Source organism: Bufo gargarizans, unplaced genomic scaffold, assembly GCF_014858855.1.
Source record: "Bufo gargarizans isolate SCDJY-AF-19 unplaced genomic scaffold, ASM1485885v1 original_scaffold_1893_pilon, whole genome shotgun sequence".
In the NCBI taxonomy this organism is placed as follows: Eukaryota; Metazoa; Chordata; class Amphibia; order Anura; family Bufonidae; genus Bufo; species Bufo gargarizans.
The window spans coordinates 338,474-353,742 of NW_025334558.1; positions in this window are offsets into that span (position 1 = coordinate 338,474).

Consider the following 15,269-nt stretch of genomic DNA (forward strand, 5'->3'; position numbering starts at 1 on the left):
TCTCTCCCTCTGCCTCCTGCTCCCACGCCCGCATAGGGGACCTGCGGACCTGAACAAGCGGTGCTGGTGCTTTTGCTTCTCCTCCTCCTACCCGGTGTCTCCTGAGCTCCTGTGTGAAATATTTTGGGGTGATATCCCGGCGCCTCTGGATGGTTTCTGCTGCTGCGTGCGGTGTGCTCGGAGGCTGTTCCTCTCTGGTCTTCCAGATCCTTCGTCCCTCCTGCAACTTGCGATCTACCTGATCTCCCTGAGTGTGTCCCCCTTGTTCTCTCCAGCCGGGCCTTTACACAGTGAACTGAAGACTGGTGAGATTGTTTCTGTATTTCTCCTCCCATTAACATTTACTAACTGAGGAACCAACTATTCCTCTAACCAGCTAACCGCCTCAACTTACACCCATACTCTATATGGGGTATTGTACCTATAGGAATTGAGGTAATCTGTCCAGAAAAAAATAAATAAAATCAAACTGTTTGTGGGGAGAGAGAGAGAGAGAGAGGTGGTTGGTGAGGAGAATATTATAGTGGAGAGAGACAAGCGGAAGGAAAAAAAGGAAAAAAAAAAAAAAAAAAAGGAAAACCAAGGCTGAAGGAGAGAAAGAGAAAAAAAAGATGAAAAAAAAAAAAAAAAAAAGGGAAATGGCACCGAAGTCCAGTAGGCGTTCTGTGGACCTTTCTGGTCAGAAACCGGCTATTAAACCCTCTGAAGGAGGGAAAATAGACCAGTTTTTGAGGTCCCCAAGGGTTAATAACAGAGGTGGGCAAAAGGATACCAGCTCTAAAAAAAAAAGAGAATCCCGAAGTGATGGAACTCGAATTTCAAAAAGCTCCTGAGTATCCCCAAGGGAATAGATGGAGAAGGTGTGACCAACCCCAACCCCTCGCCGTTAAATGAAATTCTTCTGGCAGTAAAACAGAACGGGGACCTTATACAGGCTATTACAACCCAGCTGGGCGCAATTCAAGTCGATTGAATTGATTAGAGATGATCTGTCTAAAATCTGTGATAGAGTCAATAAGGTGGAGAGCTCTATGGTTACTATACAGAATGAATACAAAGAAATAAACACTGAGATGTCCACGTTAAAGACAGATTTTAATCGCCTTAAAAAAAGGTGGTGGATCTGGAAGACAGAAAACGAAGGTACAATGTAAGAATCCTGGGAATCCCAGAGGGTGCGGAAGATAAGAACCCTACTCAATTCATACAGGTGATGATTCTTGAAAATTTTGGGAGGGAGCACTTTTCCCCTTGTTTCTAGTAGAAAGAGCCCATCGGGTCCCAGGTGGTAAATTAATTCCTGGGAGACAACCACGGACACTCCTCGCTAAAATGCTGGCTTCAAGAGACAGAGATATAGAACTAAGACGGGCGAGGGAATGTCCCCCTGTTTTATATGATGGAAATAGACTGGCCTTTTTCCCAGATTTTTCCAAAGATGTCCAAGAAAAGAGTCTCTTGTTTATTACTGTTAAAAAGAGACTAAGAGAAAGGCCTCATGCACACGACCGTTGTGTGCATCTGTGGTGAAAAAATACGGTCGTGTGCATGAGGCCAAAGGGATATTAAATACTCACTTGCCTTCCCAGCCAAACTCCGGATTATTTTCAATGATACGACTTTATTTTTTGATACTCCGGAGAAAGCTGCGGAGTGGCTTGAACGAAACAATATGTGATCTAACTGCTTAAGGTTTTGTCGGGATCATTAGCTGGCAGATTATGCTCTATATTGTTCCCTTTCTTTGGTTATCTAGCGGTGAGGTGTTGAGCGGAGAGGTGGGGGGGGATGGTCATAGGCGAGGGATCTGCTGATTTATGCGGTGGATTAATTGGATTGGCGGTTGGATGGGGGCTGTGATGTGTCTAGGGTGGGGAAGAGTTGTGTGTGTTTTTATTTTTATTTATTTTTTGATTAATTTTTATAATGTCAATCAGAATTCCTACCTGGAATGTCAGGGGCCTGCGGATAGAATAAAAAGACAAGCGTTTTTTTATTTGATGCGCTCACATCTCCCAGCTATTATATGTTTGATAGAAACACATCTTACGGGGGAGACCTCCAGGGTCGTCACCAGGGGCTGGGTTGCGCACACATACCATTCTCCCTTCTCTAGTCATTCTAGGGGAGTGACTGTCTTTATTCCTAGAACGATTGATTTTATGTGCGAGGCAGCCTCTGTTGACCACCAGGGGAGATTTGACTTCCTATATTGTAAGCTGGCAGGGAAGATTTGTATTCTGGCCTTTGTCTATATTCCACCTCCATTTTCTTTCTTAGTACTTAACTCTCTGCTAAAATTCATGGATAAATGGCCAGAATGTCCTACATTGATTATGGGAGACTTCAATTGTATCATCAATCCCGCGGACGACAGGGTCTCTAGTGGTGTCAAGGGGGACACCTCTGTTCAGGGGTCCCCCTTGGCACGTTTCTGTTTGGAGGCTGGGTTTGAGGATGTTTGGGGAAGTCTGGGACAGGGGAGAAGGGTCTTCTCATGCATTAGTAAATTAGGTAGATCTATGTCCAGAATAGACCATGCTTTGATTAATAAAAAATATCTGCAATATGTAAAACGAATGAGGTACGAGACTAGGTCACTCTCGGACCATCTGCCCCTACTCCTCGAACTCTGCCTGACCCAGGTTAACAAATAGGGAGGTCTCCATTTAGACTTAACCCCTATTGGTTATCACTCAGTAATAAACAATCATGAAATAATACAAAAGGAAATTAACCAATTTTGGGAGGCTAATTATACTTCAGCAAAAACCCAAGTAGTATGGGACACTTTTAAGGCCTATATGAGGGGAATAATGGTTAGTAATATTGCTAACCTAAGAAAGGAGTACGGGGAAAAGGAGGGAAACTTAAAAGACCAAGCTTCCTTAGCCACACAATCTTATTATATAAATAGGACAGATGAAAATAGGGAAACCATGCAGAAAACCACACAAGTATATTCCAACTTCCTGCTGGAGAAGGCCCATATTCTTTAAGGGACAAAAATACTTTACTGAATCGGGGCGTCCGGGGAAACTTCTATGCAGAGTGATCTCAAGTCAGGAACCCAAGAAAAATATAGACAATATCTGATTGGCTAATGGGAGGATAGTTGTTGGACAAAATTCTATAGAGAAAGTTTTCTTGGACCACTTTTCAGTAGAGATGTCGCAAACATAACATTTTCAGTTCGCGAACGGCGAACGCGAATTTCCTCAAATGTTCGCGAACCGCCATAGACTTCAATAGGCAGGCGAATTTTAAAACCCACAGGGACTCTTTCTAGCCACAATAGTGATGGAAAAGTTGTTTCAAGGGGACTAACACCTGGACTGTGGCATGCCGGAGGGGGATCCATGGCAAAACTCCCATGGAAAATTACATAGTTGACGCAGAGGTGGGTTTTAATCTATAAAGGGCATAAATCACCTAACAATCCTAAAATTTTTTGAACAATGTGGCTTAAAGCATCCAGTGTGTGTATACGATCAGGTATGATGTTGTATCGATCAGGTAGTGTAAGGCCTTTTTCACACGGCGAGTATTCCGCGCGGATGTGATGCGTGAGTTGAACGCATTGCACCCGCACTGAATACCAACCCATTAATTTCTATGGGGCTATTCACATGAGCGGTGATTTTCACGCATCACTTATGCGTTGCATGAAAATCGCAGCATGCTTCTCTTTGTGCGTTGCGGCGCGATAATCCACGCAACGCTGGCCCCATAGAAGTGAATGGGGTTGTGTGAAAATCGCCAGCATCTGCAAGCAAGTGCGTATGCGGTGCGATTTTCACGCACGGTTGCTAGGAGACGATCGGGATGGAGACCCGATTATTATTATTTTCCCTTATAACATGGTTATAAGGGGAAATAATAGCATTCTGAATACAGAATGCATAGTAAAATTGCGCTGAAAGGGATAAAAAAAAATACAAATAATTTAACTCACCTTAATCCACTTGCTCGCGTAGCCCGGCTTCTCTTCTGTCTTCATCTGAGCTTTGTGCAGTAACAAGGACCTTTGGTGACGTCACAGTCATCACATGATTAGAGTTGAGCGAACACCTGGATGTTCGGGTTCGAGAAGTTCGGCCGAACATCCCGGAAATGTTCGGGTTCGGGATCCGAACCCGATCCGAACTTCGTCCCGAACCCGAACCCCATTGAAGTCAATGGGGACCCGAACTTTTCGGCACTAAAAAGGCTGTAAAACAGCCCAGGAAAGAGCTAGAGGGCTGCAAAAGGCAGCAACATGTAGGTAAATCCCCTGCAAACAAATGTGGATAGGGAAATGAATTAAAATAAAAATTAAATAAATAAAAATTAACCAAAATCAATTGGAGAGAGGTTCCATAGCAGAGAATCTGGCTTCCCGTCACCCACCACTGGAACAGTCCATTCTCAGATATTTAGGCCCCGGCACCCAGGCAGAGGAGAGAGGTCCCGTAACAGAGAATCTGTCTTCATGTCAGCAGAGAATCAGTCTGCATGTCATAGCAGAGAATGAGGCTTCACGTCAGCCACCACTGCAACAGTCCATTGGCATATATTTAGGCCCAGCACCCAGGCAGAGGAGGGAGGTCCCGTAACAGAGAATCTGTCTTCATGTCAGCAGAGAATTAGTCTGCATGTCATAGCAGAGAATGAGGCTTCACGTCAGCCACCACTGCAACAGTCCATTGGCATATATTTAGGCCCAGCACCCAGGCAGAGGAGGGAGGTCCCGTAACAGAGAATCTGTCTTCATGTCAGCAGAGAATTAGTCTGCATGTCATAGCAGAGAATGAGGCTTCACGTCAGCCACCACTGCAACAGTCCATTGGCATATATTTAGGCCCAGCACCCAGGCAGAGGAGGGAGGTCCCGTAACAGAGAATCTGTCTTCATGTCAGCAGAGAATTAGTCTGCATGTCATAGCAGAGAATGAGGCTTCACGTCAGCCACCACTGCAACAGTCCATTGGCATATATTTAGGCCCAGCACCCAGGCAGAGGAGGGAGGTCCCGTAACAGAGAATCTGGCTTCATGTCAGCAGAGAATCAGTCTTCATATCATAGCAGAGAATCAGGCTTCACGTCACCCACCACTGTAAGAGTCAATTTTCATAAATTTAGGCCCAGAACCCAGGCAGAGGAGAAAGGTCCCGTAACAGACAATCTGGCTTCATGTCAGCAGAGAATCAGTCTTCATATCATAGCAGAGAATCAGGCTTCACGTCACCCACCACTGTAAGAGTCAATTTTCATAAATTTAGGCCCAGAACCCAGGCAGAGGAGAAAGGTCCCGTAACAGACAATCTGGCTTCATGTCAGCAGAGAATCAGTCTTCATATCATAGCAGAGAATCAGGCTTCACGTCACCCACCACTGTAAGAGTCAATTTTCATAAATTTAGGCCCAGAACCCAGGCAGAGGAGAAAGGTCCCGTAACAGACAATCTGGCTTCATGTCAGCAGAGAATCAGTCTTCATATCATAGCAGAGAATCAGGCTTCACGTCACCCACCACTGTAAGAGTCAATTTTCATAAATTTAGGCCCAGAACCCAGGCAGAGGAGAAAGGTCCCGTAACAGACAATCTGGCTTCATGTCAGCAGAGAATCAGTCTTCATATCATAGCAGAGAATCAGGCTTCACGTCACCCACCACTGTAAGAGTCAATTTTCATAAATTTAGGCCCAGAACCCAGGCAGAGGAGAAAGGTCCCGTAACAGACAATCTGGCTTCATGTCAGCAGAGAATCAGTCTTCATATCATAGCAGAGAATCAGGCTTCACGTCACCCACCACTGCAACAGTCCATTGGCATATATTTAGGCCTAGCACACAGGCAGAGCAGAGAGGTCCCGTAACAGACAATCTGGCTTCATGACAGCAGAGAATCAGTCTGCATGTCATAGCAGAGAATCAGGCTTCACGTCAGCCACCACTGCAATAGTCCATTGTCATAAATTTAGGCCCAGCACCCAGGCAGAGGAGAGAGGTCCCGTAACAGAGGATCTGGCTTCATGTCAGCAGAGAATCAGTCTGCATGTCATAGCAGAGAATCAGGCTTCACGTCAGCCACCACTGCAACAGTCCATTGTCATAAATTTAGGCCCAGCACCCAGGCAGAGGAGAGAGGTCCCGTAACAGACAATCTGGCTTCATGTCAGCAGAGAATTAGTCTGCATGTCATAGCAGAGAATCAGGCTTCATGTCAGCCACCACTGCAACAGTCCATTGGCATATATTTAGGCCTAGCACACAGGCAGAGGAGAGGTTCATTCAACTTTGGGTAGCATCGCAATATAATGGTAAAATGAAAATAAAAATAGGATTGAATGAGGAAGTGCCCTGGAGTCCAATAATATATGGTTATGGGGAGGTAGTTAATGTCTAATCTGGACAAGGGACGGACAGGTCCTGTGGGATCCATGCCTGGTTCATTTTTATGAACGTCAGCTTGTCCACATTGGCTGTAGACAGGCGGCTGCGTTTGTCTGTAATGACGCCCCCTGCCGTGCTGAATACACGTTCAGACAAAACGCTGGCTGCCGGGCAGGCCAGCACCTCCAAGGCATAAAAGGCTAGCTCTGGCCACGTGGACAATTTAGAGACCCAGAAGTTGAATGGGGCCGAACCATCAGTCAGTACGTGGAGGGGTGTGCACACGTACTGTTCCACCATGTTAGTGAAATGTTGCCTCCTGCTAACACGTTGCGTATCAGGTGGTGGTGCAGTTAGCTGTGGCGTGTTGACAAAAGTTTTCCACATCTCTGCCATGCTAACCCTGCCCTCAGAGGAGCTGGCCGTGACACAGCTGCCTTGGCGACCTCTTGCTCCTCCTCTGCCTTGGCCTTGGGCTTCCACTTGTTCCCCTGTGACATTTGGGAATGCTCTCAGTAGCGCGTCTACCAACGTGCGCTTGTACTCGCGCATCTTCCTATCACGCTCCAGTGCAGGAAGTAAGGTGGGCACATTGTCTTTGTAGCGTGGATCCAGCAGGGTGGCAACCCAGTAGTCCGCACAGGTTAAAATGTGGGCAACTCTGCTGTCGTTGCGCAGGCACTGCAGCATGTAGTCGCTCATGTGTGCCAGGCTGCCCAGGGGATAAGGACAAGCTGTCCTCTGTGGGAGGCGTATCGTCATCGTCCTGCCTTTCCCCCCAGCCACGCACCAGTGATGGACCCGAGCTGCGTTGGGTGCCACCCCGCTGTGACCATGCTTCATCCTCATCCTCCTCCACCTCCTCCTCATCCTCGTCCTCCTCGTCCTCCAGTAGTGGGCCCTGGCTGGCCACATTTGTACCTGGCCTCTGCTGTTGCCAAAAACCTCCCTCTGAGTCACTTCGAAGAGACTGGCCTGAAAGTGCTAAAAATGACCCCTCTTCCTCCTCCTCCTCCTCCTCCTCCTGGGCCACCTCCTCTTTCATCATCGCCCTAAGTGTTTTCTCAAGGAGACATAGAAGTGGTATTGTAACGCTGATAACGGTGTCATCGCCACTGGCCATGTTGGTGGAGTACTCGAAACAGCGCAACAGGGCACACAGGTCTCGCATGGAGGCCCAGTCATTGGTGGTGAAGTGGTGCTGTTCTGTAGTGCGACTGACCCGTGCGTGCTGCAGCTGAAACTCCACTATGGCCTGCTGCTGCTCGCACAGTCTGTCCAGCATGTGCAAGGTGGAGTTCCACCTGGTGGGCACGTCGCATATGAGGCGGTGAGCGGGAAGGCCGAAGTTACGCTGTAGCGCAGACAGGCGAGCAGCAGCAGGATGTGAACGCCGGAAGCGCGAACAGACGGCCCGCACTTTATGCAGCAGCTCTGACATGTCGGGGTAGTTGTGAATGAACTTCTGCACCACCAAATTCAGCACATGCGCCAAGCAAGGGATGTGCGTCAAATTGGCTAGTCCCAGAGCTGCAACGAGATTTCGCCCATTATCACACACCACCAGGCCGGGCTTGAGGCTCACCGGCAGCAACCACTCGTCGGTCTGTTGTTCAATACCCCGCCACAACTCCTGTGCGGTGTGGGGCCTGTCCCCCAAACATATGAGTTTCAGAATGGCCTGCTGACGTTTACCCCGGGCTGTGCTGAAGTTGGTGGTGAAGGTGTGTGGCTGACTGGATGAGCAGGTGGAAGAAGAGGAGGAGGAAGCCGAGAAGGAGGAGGTGGCAACAGGAGGCAAAGAATGTTGCCCTGCGATCCTTGGCGGCGGAAGGACGTGCGCCAAACAGCTCTCCGCCTGGGGCCCAGCTGCCACTACATTTACCCAGTGTGCAGTTAGGGAGATATAGCGTCCCTGGCCGTGCTTACTGGTCCACGTATCTGTGGTTAGGTGGACCTTGCTACAGATGGCGTTGCGCAGTGCACACTTGATTTTATCGGATACTTGGTTGTGCAGGGAAGGCACGGCTCTCTTGGAGAAGTAGTGCCGGCTGGGAACAACATACTGTGGGACAGCAAGCGACATGAGCTGTTTGAAGCTGTCTGTGTCCACCAGCCTAAATGACAGCATTTCATAGGCCAGTAGTTTAGAAATGCTGGCATTCAGGGCCAGGGATCGAGGGTGGCTAGGTGGGAATTTACGCTTTCTATCAAATGTTTGTGAGATGGAGAGCTGAACGCTGGCGTGTGACATGGTTGAGACGCTTGGTGACGGAGGTGGTGGTGGTGGTGTTGGTGGTACATCCCCTGTTTGCTGGGCGGCAGGTGCCAACGTTCCTCCAGAGGCGGAGGAAGAGGCCGAGGCGGCAGCAGCAGAATAGGCCGAGGCGGCAGCAGCAGAAGAGGTAGCAGGGGGAGCCTGAGTGACTTCCTTGGTTTTAAGGTGTTTACTCCACTGCAGTTCATGCTTTGCATGCAGGTGCCTGGTCATGCAGGTTGTGCTCAGGTTCAGAACGTTAATGCCTCGCTTCAGGCTCTGATGGCACAGCGTGCAAACCACTCGGGTCTTGTCGTCAGCACATTGTTTGAAGAAGTGCCATGCCAGGGAACTCCTTGAAGCTGCCTTTGGGGTGCTCGGTCCCAGATGGCGGCGGTCAGTAGCAGGCGGAGTCTCTTGGCGGCGGGTGTTCTGCTTTTGCCCACTGCTCCCTCTTTTGCTACGCTGTTGGCTCGGTCTCACCACTGCCTCTTCCTCCGAACTGTGAAAGTCAGTGGCACGACCTTCATTCCATGTGGGGTCTAGGACCTCATCGTCCCCTGCATCGTCTTCCACCCAGTCTTGATCCCTGACCTCCTGTTCAGTCTGCACACTGCAGAAAGACGCAGCAGTTGGCACCTGTGTTTCGTCATCATCAGAGACATGCTGAGGTGGTATTCCCATGTCCTCATCATCAGGAAACATAAGTGGTTGTGCGTCAGTGCATTCTATGTCTTTCACCGCTGGGGAAGGGCTAGGTGGATGCCCTTGGGAAACCCTGCCAGCGGAGTCTTCAAACAGCATAAGAGACTGCTGCATAACTTGAGGCTGAGACAGTTTCCCTGGTATGCATGGGGGTGATGTGACAGACTGATGGGGTTGGTTTTCAGGCGCCATCTGTGCGCTTTCTGCAGAAGACTGGGTGGGAGATAATGTGAACGTGCTGGATCCACTGTCGGCCACCCAATTGACTAATGCCTGTACCTGCTCAGGCCTTACCATCCTTAGAACGGCATTGGGCCCCACCATATATCGCTGTAAATTCTGGCGGCTACTGGGACCTGAGGTAGTTGGTACACTAGGACGTGTGGATGTGGCAGAACGGCCACGTCCTCTCCCAGCACCAGAGGGTCCACTAACACCACCACGACCATGTCCACGTCCGCGTCCCTTACTAGATGTTTTTCTCATTGTTATGGTTCACCACAACAACAAATATATTATTTGGCCCAATGTATTGTATTCAAATTCAGCGGGATATAAATTTGAGGCCTAGTATTTAGGCGCTGGGTGACCGGTATGGATTTAGTGACAGAATTAGACTTGGAAATGCACAGAAGCGTGTGTGTGAAGTTATTCTGAATGACCCTATGTGCACCTTCAATATTATATACCCTTTTAGGGATAGATTTCAAATAGCTCTGATATAGCAGAAACCACTAAATTATGAAATTGCTAAATTGGGAATTGTACTTCAACCCAGAACAAAAAATGTGCTTTGACGGACACTAAATATCTTGCCCAGCAACAACAGTACAGCGGTGGGTAACGAGAGATTTAGAGGGAATTAAATTTGAGGCCTAGTATTTAGGCGCTGGGTCACCGGTATGGATTTAGTGACAGAATTAGACTTGGAAATGCACAGAAGCGTGTGTGTGAAGTTATTCTGAATGACCCTATGTGCACCTTCAATATTATATACCCTTTTAGGGATAGATTTCAAATAGCTCTGATATAGCAGAAACCACTAAATTATGAAATTGCTAAATTGGGAATTGTACTTCAACCCAGAACAAAAAATGTGCTTTGACGGACACTAAATATCTTGCCCAGCAACAACAGTACAGCGGTGGGTAACGAGAGATTTAGAGGGATTTAAATTTGAGGCCTAGTATTTAGGCGCTGGGTCACCGGTATGGATTTAGTGACAGAATTAGACTTGGAAATGCACAGAAGCGTGTGTGTGAAGTTATTCTGAATGACCCTATGTGCACCTTCAATATTATATACCCTTTTAGGGATAGATTTCAAATAGCTCTGATATAGCAGAAACCACTAAATTATGAAATTGCTAAATTGGGAATTGTACTTCAACCCAGAACAAAAAATGTGCTTTGACGGACACTAAATATCTTGCCCAGCAACAACAGTACAGCGGTGGGTAACGAGAGATTTAGAGGGATTTAAATTTGAGGCCTAGTATTTAGGCGCTGGGTCACCGGTATGGATTTAGTGACAGAATTAGACTTGGAAATGCACAGTAAGCGGTGTGTGTGAAGTTATTCTGAATGACCCTATGTGCACCTTCAATATTATATACCCTTTTAGGGATAGATTTCAAATAGCTCTGATATAGCAGAAACCACTAAATTATGAAATTGCTAAATTGGGAATTGTACTTCAACCCAGAACAAAAAATGTGCTTTGACGGACACTAAATATCTTGCCCAGCAACAACAGTACAGCGGTGGGTAACGAGAGATTTAGAGGGATTTAAATTTGAGGCCTAGTATTTAGGCGCTGGGTCACCGGTATGGATTTAGTGACAGAATTAGACTTGGAAATACACAGTAGCGGGTGTGTGAAGTTATTCTGAATGACCCTATGTGCACCTTCAATATTATATACCCTTTTAGGGATAGATTTCAAATAGCTCTGATATAGCAGAAACCACTAAATTATGAAATTGCTAAATTGGGAATTGTACTTCAACCCAGAACAAAAAATGTGCTTTGACGGACACTAAATATCTTGCCCAGCAACAACAGTACAGCGGTGGGTAACGAGAGATTTAGAGGGATTTAAATTTGAGGCCTAGTATTTAGGCGCTGGGTCACCGGTATGGATTTAGTGACAGAATTAGACTTGGAAATACACAGTAGCGTGTGTGTGAAGTTATTCTGAATGACCCTATGTGCACCTTCAATATTATATACCCTTTTAGGGATAGATTTCAAATAGCTCTGATATAGCAGAAACCACTAAATTATGAAATTGCTAAATTGGGAATTGTACTTCAACCCAGAACAAAAATGTGCTTTGACGGACACTAAATATCTTGCCCAGCAACAACAGTACAGCGGTGGGTAACGAGAGATTTAGAGGGATTTAAATTTGAGGCCTAGTATTTAGGCGCTGGGTCACCGGTATGGATTTAGTGACAGAATTAGACTTGGAAATACACAGTAGCGGTGTGTGTGAAGTTATTCTGAATGACCCTATGTGCACCTTCAATATTATATACCCTTTTAGGGATAGATTTCAAATAGCTCTGATATAGCAGAAACCACTAAATTATGAAATTGCTAAATTGGGAATTGTACTTCAACCCAGAACAAAAAATGTGCTTTGACGGACACTAAATATCTTGCCCAGCAACAACAGTACAGCGGTGGGTAACGAGAGATTTAGAGGGATTTAAATTTGAGGCCTAGTATTTAGGCGCTGGGTCACCGGTATGGATTTAGTGACAGAATTAGACTTGGAAATACACAGTAGCGGGTGTGTGTGAAGTTATTCTGAATGACCCTATGTGCACCTTCAATATTATATACCCTTTTAGGGATAGATTTCAAATAGCTCTGATATAGCAGAAACCACTAAATTATGAAATTGCTAAATTGGGAATTGTACTTCAACCCAGAACAAAAAATGTGCTTTGACGGACACTAAATATCTTGCCCAGCAACAACAGTACAGCGGTGGGTAACGAGAGATTTAGAGGGATTTAAATTTGAGGCCTAGTATTTAGGCGCTGGGTGACAGGTATGGGTTTAGTGACAGAATTAGACTTGGAAATACACAGTAGCGGGTGTGTGTGAAGTTATTCTGAATGACCCTATGTGCACCTTCAATATTATATACCCTTTTTGGGATAGATTTCAAATAGCTCTGATATAGCAGGAACCACTAAATTATGAAATTGCTAAATTGGGAATTGTATTTCAACCCAGAACAAGAAATGTGCTTGAACGGACACTAAATAACTCGCCCAGCTACAGCACTAGGGACAGATTTAGCTGGATATAAATTTGAGGCCTAGTATTTAGGCGCTGGGTGACCGGTATGGATTTAGTGACAGAATTAGACTGGGATATGGCCAAAAAATAAACAGACTATTGCTGGTTAAATGCACTTGGTGTGACAGCTTCACCCTGATGTAGGCTTTAGCCAAAAAACAACCACACCATTGAGGGTTAAATGCACTTGGTGACAGGCGCAGCTTGCCCCTGATTTTGTATATGGCCAAAAAATGAACAGACTATTGCTGGTTAAATGCACTTGGTGTGACAGCTTCACCCTGATGTAGGCTTTAGCCAAAAAACAACCACACCATTGAGGGTTAAATGCACTTGGTGACAGGCGCAGCTTGCCCCTGATTTTGTATATGGCCAAAAAATGAACAGACTATTGCTGGTTAAATGCACTTGGTGTGACAGCTTCACCCTGATGTAGGCTTTAGCCAAAAAACAACCACACCATTGAGGGTTAAATGCACTTGGTGACAGGCGCAGCTTGCCCCTGATTTTGTATATGGCCAAAAAATGAACAGACTATTGCTGGTTAAATGCACTTGGTGTGACAGCTTCACCCTGATGTAGGCTTTAGCCAAAAAACAACCACACCATTGAGGGTTAAATGCACTTGGTCGCAGCTTGTGCTGGCGCACCACAAGACACAAAATGGCCGCCGATCACCCCAGAAAAATGAGACTGACAAACGGTCTGTGCAGCCTAAAAACAGTGAGCAATTGAGGATCAGCAGCTCAATGATCCACAGCTGCAGATCGATCAGTTAATCAAGTCCTTTGGAGGAGTTAATCTGCCTAATCTCGCCCTACTGTCGCAGCCGCAACCTCTCCCTACGCTAATCAGAGCAGAGTGACGGGCGGCGCTATGTGACTCCAGCTTAAATAGAGGCTGGGTCACATGGTGCTCTGGCCAATCACAGCCATGCCAATAGTAGGCATGGCTGTGATGGCCTCTTGGGGCAAGTAGTATGACGCTTGTTGATTGGCTGCTTTGCAGCCTTTCAAAAAGCGCCAAGAAAGCGTCACAAAAGCGCGAAGAAAGCGACGAACACCGAACCCGAACCCGGACTTTTACGAAAATGTCCGGGTTCGGGTCCGTGTCACGGACACCCCAAAATTCGGTACGAACCCGAACTATACAGTTCGAGTTCGCTCATCCCTACACATGATCCATCACCATGGTAAAAGATCATGTGATGGATCATTTGATGACTGTGACGTCACCACAGGTCCTGTTCATGTATTTAATGCTCACCCCAGGTCCTGTTCAGCAAAGTAGCCAGAAGGAGATGCCGGGCTACGCGAGCAAGTGGATTAAGGGGAGTTAAATTATTATTTATTTATTTTTAACCCCTCCAGTGCTAGTTTACTATGCATTCTGTATTCAGAATGCTATTATTTTCCCTTATAACCATGGAATAAGGGAAAATAATACAATCTACAGAACATCGATCCTAAGCCTGAACTTCTGTGAAGAAGTTCGGGTTTGGGTACCAAACACGCGCGATTTTTCTCACGCGAGTGCAAAACGCATTACAATGTTTTGCACGCATGCGGAAAAATCGCGGGTGTTCCCGCAACGCACCCGCACATTTTCCCGCAACACCCGTGTGAAAGAGGCCTAAGGGTTACGCCCGCTTCACAGACATTGAAAGACCAAACTCCCCTTTTAATGCACCGCAAACAACCGCAAACAGTCCATTTGCCCAACCGCAAACTTCCCATTTGCACAAGGTTGGATACCAAGCTAGCCATGTCCCGAAGATGTCATTGAAGGTTTCTTCCTCCACCCAGCCACGTACAACACCAAGGGTCCCCAAAAGGTGAATTGAATTGATTTTTCGAACGGGGAGATGGTTAAAAAAACGCTGGCTCCCTCCCCTTTGTTTTAATCCACGGTCATTGCGTCTGCGCCGTGCAATTTACTCTCACACCCGATATGAGTGGTATTTTCTGTAGTACTATTCTCATCAGTTTAATCCCTGTTACGTCCCCTATCGGTACGTGTATTAAATGGATTTTAGACAACCGCAAACAGTTGTCAAAAGTTGACAAACTCTTTGCAGAAATGTGATTTATCCGTGTGCGTCCTTCTTGTTGCTTCTGTACTCTGCCACACGGTATGAGTGGTGTGTTAACTAGTACTATTCCTATCAGTTTAATCCCTGTTACGTCCCCTATCCGGGGACGTGTGTCGAATTGATTAACCATTGTCGAATTAACGAACCATTGCCATTGCGACATCCTGAAATAATTTAGTTCTGAGCTCTGTACTTGCTTTGTACTGGAATTGATGGGGATTTTTTTAATTATCTGCATTATTTCTAATAAACTATTAAGAGACTTTATTATGATTTTTTTATTTTATGTATTAAAAACCCATACAACTTAAAAAAATAAAAAAAATAAAAAATAATGTTTTTTCTATGAAAAATTATCCAGCCGATCGCTTTTGGTCTGATCATAATGACGGCCTTATCTGGGGTGTGGCAACATTGCCAACACACTCATAGAGGTGATGATCGCTTCATTGTGATACACAATCCCCTTCACCACGACAAGGTAACGATCATGAAGGGGAATTGACACTTGTATGTGCCTTTTTTTTTG